We start from the raw sequence: 6,098 nt of genomic DNA, 5'->3' as shown, positions 1-6,098 counted from the left end.
GGTGAGGCTGGAAGGGAGCTCTGGAGATCCCCCAGTGCAGCCCCTGCCAGGGCAGGGTCACCCAGGGCAGGTGACACAGGAACGGGTCCGGGTGGGTTTGGAATGTCTGCAGGGAGGAGCACACCACGCCTTCCCTGGGCAGCTGCTCCAGTGCTCTTCCCCCTTCAACGTAAAGAAGTTCTCTCAGTTGAGGTGGAATTTCGTACGGTTTAGTTTTGGCCATTGCTCCTGTCCTGTTGCTGGGCCTCCAGAAAGGAGTCTGGCACCATTATTTTGGCACCTGTCTTTAAATGTTTATATGCATTAAGGAGGTCCCCTCAGTCTTCTCCAGAATGAACAGGCCCAGCTCCCACGGTCTCTCCTCATAAGAGACACTCCAGATCCTTCATGTTTGTGGCCTCCGCTGTTCCTCTCCGGTGGTGCCTTGTCTGTCTTGTCCTGAGGAGCCCAGAACTGGATAGAGAACTCCAGGTGTGCCTCACCAGGGCCGAGTTCAGGGGCAGGATCACCTCTCGGCACATTTGATTCAACCCCTGCTCCTTAAAGCTGTTGGTCGCCATCCCAGTCTGCAGTCTGTTCTTGTGTCTAAAAGAATGTTACAGTATCCCACAGCATAACAGTAACCTGGTTCTTCCACACAGGAGAAACAGTAGCAGACTTGCCCCATGTGGCTTCCTGTCAGGATATAATTAATATTTCCATAACATATATTAAAAAATGTGATGAACACAGAGACTCTTGCATAAAATACTGACTTCACCAGCCATCAATCAGCCAATACATTTTCCCTAGCAATTCTGAACACTACGGCATTAATACTAGACTTAAATAGGCAAGTAAAATACTTCATGTTTGTTCTAGAAAGCTCAAGTGGCATTAGAAGTCACAACCTAGAAACAAACAAACAAACAAAAGGTTAATCAGACAACCATGACAAAAAAGTCATAGTGCTAGGTTGCAGGTTGGAATTGACAATCTTAAAAATATCTTCCAACCTTGATGACTCTGTCGTTCTAAGATACCTCAAATCTTGTTAATTCAGCCTGATATTCCTGCCCTGCACTCCTGTATTTTAGTGTTCTGTCTACCGGTAGTTTGTTCTAGAAACTGTATTGTATTGATTTAAAAACATCCTAGTTACTTTTAGTGAACTAATGCTATCATCATCTACTTCCAGAAGACATTGGACCCATTAAAAACCCTTCACCTTGAAGGCTCTGCAGACTTTGGGTTTCAGAAACAAAGGAAACGACCTCAGTTCACAGAACATTCAGCCATGCTCACTTGGCAAACTGCCAGTAAGGAGTAGCATGTGAAACTCTTAGCAAGGTATGATAAAACTTTTTCCCATAAGCTAAGCAATTTATTAGAAGAAATAAAAGCAGACACCACTCCCTTAGCTTAACCGTTTTCTTAAATTGTTTTATCAATTGTCTTCTTGAAGATCCTTTTAATAAAAATCTTCAGAAGAAAAACTAGACTGGAAATAGGCCAGGAAGGATAAAACAGAGCCAAACAACCAGACCTGACAGTAGCAAAGTGCAGAGGTTGTTCTGGAGAACACTATACAAAGGTTAACTGCTGCAACTGCCATTTGCTCTGCCCCAGTCTATATTTGACCTTCAAATAATTGGGTAGGGTAGGCCTACTAGCTGTGGTGGGATTTTTTGGTTTGGTGGTTTTGGTTTGGTGGTTTTTTGTTTTATTTTTGTTTTGTTGTTTTGTTTGTTTGTTTGTTTTTCTTTTCTTTCTGCAAAACCAGTTACCAAAATTTTTTCATTTCAGTAATACACTTTGAAATTATATGGACAATAAAATTGGGATAGGGTAGAGCCTGATGAGAATCACACAAGCCTTGATTTAAATTTAGGAGCTCTGAAGATATGGGCTATGATGCCAAGAGCTTTCAGTGGCAGAGCAGACGGCCAAGAAATGAGGGTGTTAATGCACTTTCATTGTGCAGGTTTCCTCTCAGGGTACAGAAAGACACCTTGTAACCCACTATGTTTAAACAGCAGCTTGGAAATTAAGTAACACCTGATAGTTAGAAAGTAGCTACTTGTGTAGGAAATCATACCAAAGAGATCCTAGCTGAGGAAACAGACACAGGACGGCCAGACACTGTGGGAACAATCAACAGCCATTCTTAACAGCAGTTTCCCCACAACATTCCTGTTAAAATCCACTTTGGTACAAGACAGCGACTTCTTTTGTCCTCCTGGAGCTCTGATGTCCAAAGGAATATTATCAGTAGGGGAGTATGAAAGATCTCAAGAGCTACAAGTGAGAAATGCTGATTTTTTAAAGAGATTTTTAGAGTTACATCTATGAGAAATGCTGATTTTTTTTTTCTCTTTTGCAAATTTTAAACTATAAAATCTACCCTAACTGTTGGTGAACAGTGAATTCAAACCTAAGTCCCCTGTACAAGATCCTTAATTGAACCTTACACTCCAGTAAATACCTTGCTCGGGATCTGGTTGTGCCATTGCCTCAAATCAAATTAATTACCTAAAATCAAATTAATGTTGTAGAGTGAGGGTAACCAACTTCTCTGAGCATGTTGCACAACTTTTCCTCTCCTCCTCTGTCCATTCTTGAATCTTTTCCACGACCTGTCACCCTTCTCAAGGCAGCAGCACACTTGATTCTGTCTGCAGCCATATGGTCAGAGGGTAAGAGTCAGGCAGCCACCATTGAGCCACCATTTCGGATCAAATTTCCTGATTGTTCCTTGCTCACTGTGCTCTGGCTTTCTCTGCTGAGCACTCCCACAGCTCATGAACTGGATTCATTTCAAATAAAGATGAAACAGAAGATTCAGTCTGAGAAAGCAGCTAATGCAGCCCAGCTGTTAATGAGTACTCAGTTCAACAGGACAGACAAGAGCCAGTCTGGAGCAGAATTCAAACTCCCTTAGAGTGCAGATGGGGAGTCCTCAGCTCTTTGTCATGTGCTCCACAGACCTGCTCCACTGGAATCTCCTGCCTGCTGGTGTAGTCAAAGGCACAGAACCATTTTAGCAGCACAGCAGCATTTATTAATTTATTAGCTCGAGCTCTGTACCATGCTCACTGATTGGAGAGCAGTTGTTAAAATACTGGCTGCAAGGAAGGGAATGACACTTTTTCTATCACCTCTGCTCCTTAAACACTGTTCTTTAGACAGATGTTGACATTTGGCTTGACCATCATCTCACTGACACAGAGTTATCCATGTCAGCTGAGTGATGTTAGGCAGGATAATTTGGTTTTCTCTAATCTGTGATTTAGAAGAGGTGCATAAAGTAAATTCTTCAAATGAGGCCAAGTGTAAGTGAAATCATGTTTATGATGCCAAACTCCACAGTATTTTGTGTTGACCAAAGGTACATTAAGAAAACATGGCTGTGTACCCAATTTCAGCTGCAGAAAACAAATTTCAAAAAACTTCATAAATACATTTGCACCAGGAAACTAAAAGCTTATTTTAGAGATATGGCTACTTCATCTCTCTGGATGGCTGGTAGTATTTACAAACACAGGAGAAAAATGTCAAAATGGAAGCAAGTATCATGAAAACAATGAAGTAATTTCTACACAAAGTTTTTGCTTCCAGCAGGTTAATTTATTCCCTATTTTCTGTCCATACAGTGTGATTAAGAGGTGAACATTGCCAGGCTGTTACTGTTCTTCTCTGCATAAATCATTGATAGTGGCAAAGTCAAGTGAAATGTGGAGTTCAGGGACTCCCCACTTCTTTGTCAATGCCCTTTGTTTTCTCTCACAATTTTTTAAAATATAAACTGGCCAGATCATTGTGGAGGGATAGAATGTAAGAAAAGATAGTGCAGAAGGTAGTGCCACACCTGAGGAGTTGCAGCTGTACAAATCACCAAAGATTGGGAACAGGCCTGCCCTTAACAGGGCACAGCTGTGTCCAATAAGAAGACGAGTGCTACAAAAGGGTTGGAATGAGCTGGTCCAGGAGAGAGTTGGATTTCTTGGCTGTGCTGTGAAGAAGAAGGAGTCAGTGCTGTGAGGGGCTGTCCATGAGAAATCACTGAGAAGGTATGGGAGTTTTGCAATAAGATGACAACAGATCATAGCCTTGCTTTTGCCTTTGTTGGCCCAGGCTGATTCCATTCTTTGCCTGAAGTGTAAGGCCTATGGTCGTGCCTCTGTGATCACAGTGATGATGTGTTCTTGAATTGCCTTGTATGGCTCCCTCACAAACTGTCCCAAGTGTACTGGCAACAGCAATCTTAGCAAGTGCCTTCTCTGGCTGGACATGTGGTGCTGTCTTGTTCCCCTCCTGTAAGAAAATAAGGGGGATGATCTGAATCAGTCCAGTATTACTACAGCTCACAACTTCTTTTGTTTCCTCCATTGTTATCTGAATGGTAAAACAACTTTAAGATAGACTTAGTTTAGACAATGTCATTGGGACATCACTGCCCACAACTCCCCCTCAGTTCCCTGAATCCTTGTGCTGCATCACCGAGTGCTTATTGTGGTATTGTGCTGTTAAAACAGCAGCTCAAGCATTCACAGGATGAAATTCCACCTTGTGTCAGTGCCTCCTCTTTGATCTACTGGAGAGGCATGTTATTTCTGCACCTCTGGCCAAGTGTGATGGACTGTAAAGCAATAGCTGCAGTCATGGTATACATTGCATACAACAGGCAACGTTTCTTCCACATTCCTCAGCCTTGCCTCTGGAACCACGTACGATGTGATTAAACCAAGGATGCAAATGTATGGACAAGCAGCCTTGCTTCAGAACATACAATCACATCTCATTAGCTTCAGAATTAACTACTAGACTAGACAGCTTATTAAATGCATACACAGGACAACTGGATTTTTCCATCCCTTCATCCACATTTCAGCATCAGGGCATTATGCGCAGCAGAAGCATGAAAGCTCAGCTATGACTGACATTTGCTGAGATACTGCAAAAATGCATTGCTGACATAAGTACATGCAACCCTGTTTACCAGAGCAGGAGCTGCAGGCACTCAGCCCTGCTAGAATTCAGGCCAGTTGCTACCATGGGGCTATGTGCCCAATTTTGCCTTAAAAACTGTTCTCAAAAGATTGCCAAATCCAAGTCTAGTAAGAGCTCATCACTACAGAATCCAAACAGTAGCGAGTAAAGAAAATGCTTGGAGATGTGGGGGGAGACCAACAGGCTGTGCATTGCAGTTTGAGCACTGTATGGGTTCCAAACTGAACTGGAATTGACAGTCACTGCTGTCCTGGACTGTCACCTTCCTAGTCCTGAGCACCTCCATGTAGTGCACAGGGTTTAATGTCATTTGCAGAGTGGCTTAAAAAAAAGAAGTGGAATTCCAATCGTTGTAGCCTGATGGATGGGAATGCAGTACATTGTCAGACCAAATCTGGTGCTGCAAATTTTCCAGAGTCTCAGTCCTTACTGTCACATCTGACTCAAAATAAATTCTATTCCTTCATCAGTGATAGCTAGTGGTTTTAGATAAGCACAAGTGAACACTCAAGTAAACACCCTGTGAAAAGAATATTCAGCAAGCTGTGAAATAATGATCAGCTCTGCAGTTCCCATTGGAGCATGAAAAACACTCTCAACATCCTTTAGTTGCCATAGAACAGCAGTTTGTGCTACAGAGACTACAAACAGCTATAACCAGCAACCTGGAAAATGCAGAGTTCTTGTGCAGCACCTGATGCAGAAACATCCAGAAGGGAAATCATCCACATCTGAAGTCTGTAACAACAAGATACAAGGACAAGATACATACAAACAGAATAGATTCATAGTTCAACTAAAACTTTCTCCTCAGCTGACAAAACTGTCTGCAAAACCAAAAATGTGTATGTAAATCTTCATAAAAGAACAGACCATTTTTGAGTTACACGCAGGCAAATGTTGAATAAAAACAATTTTAAACCATAGTTCTTTTTATATTGCCTCTAAATAAAAATGTTATTTACTAAAAAAACCAAACCCAACCCAAAACCTGCAAAGTTTCCAAAATATTATGACAGTTTTATTATACATGAAAAATATTTAGATTAAGCCAAATAACTCAAGACAACTCTTACACAGTGAGACTTTTAAATGTCTATCTAACTTTT

This window comes from Ammospiza nelsoni, chromosome 11 (genome assembly GCF_027579445.1).
Source record: "Ammospiza nelsoni isolate bAmmNel1 chromosome 11, bAmmNel1.pri, whole genome shotgun sequence".
In the NCBI taxonomy this organism is placed as follows: Eukaryota; Metazoa; Chordata; class Aves; order Passeriformes; family Passerellidae; genus Ammospiza; species Ammospiza nelsoni.
This window is presented reverse-complemented; position numbering follows the sequence as displayed.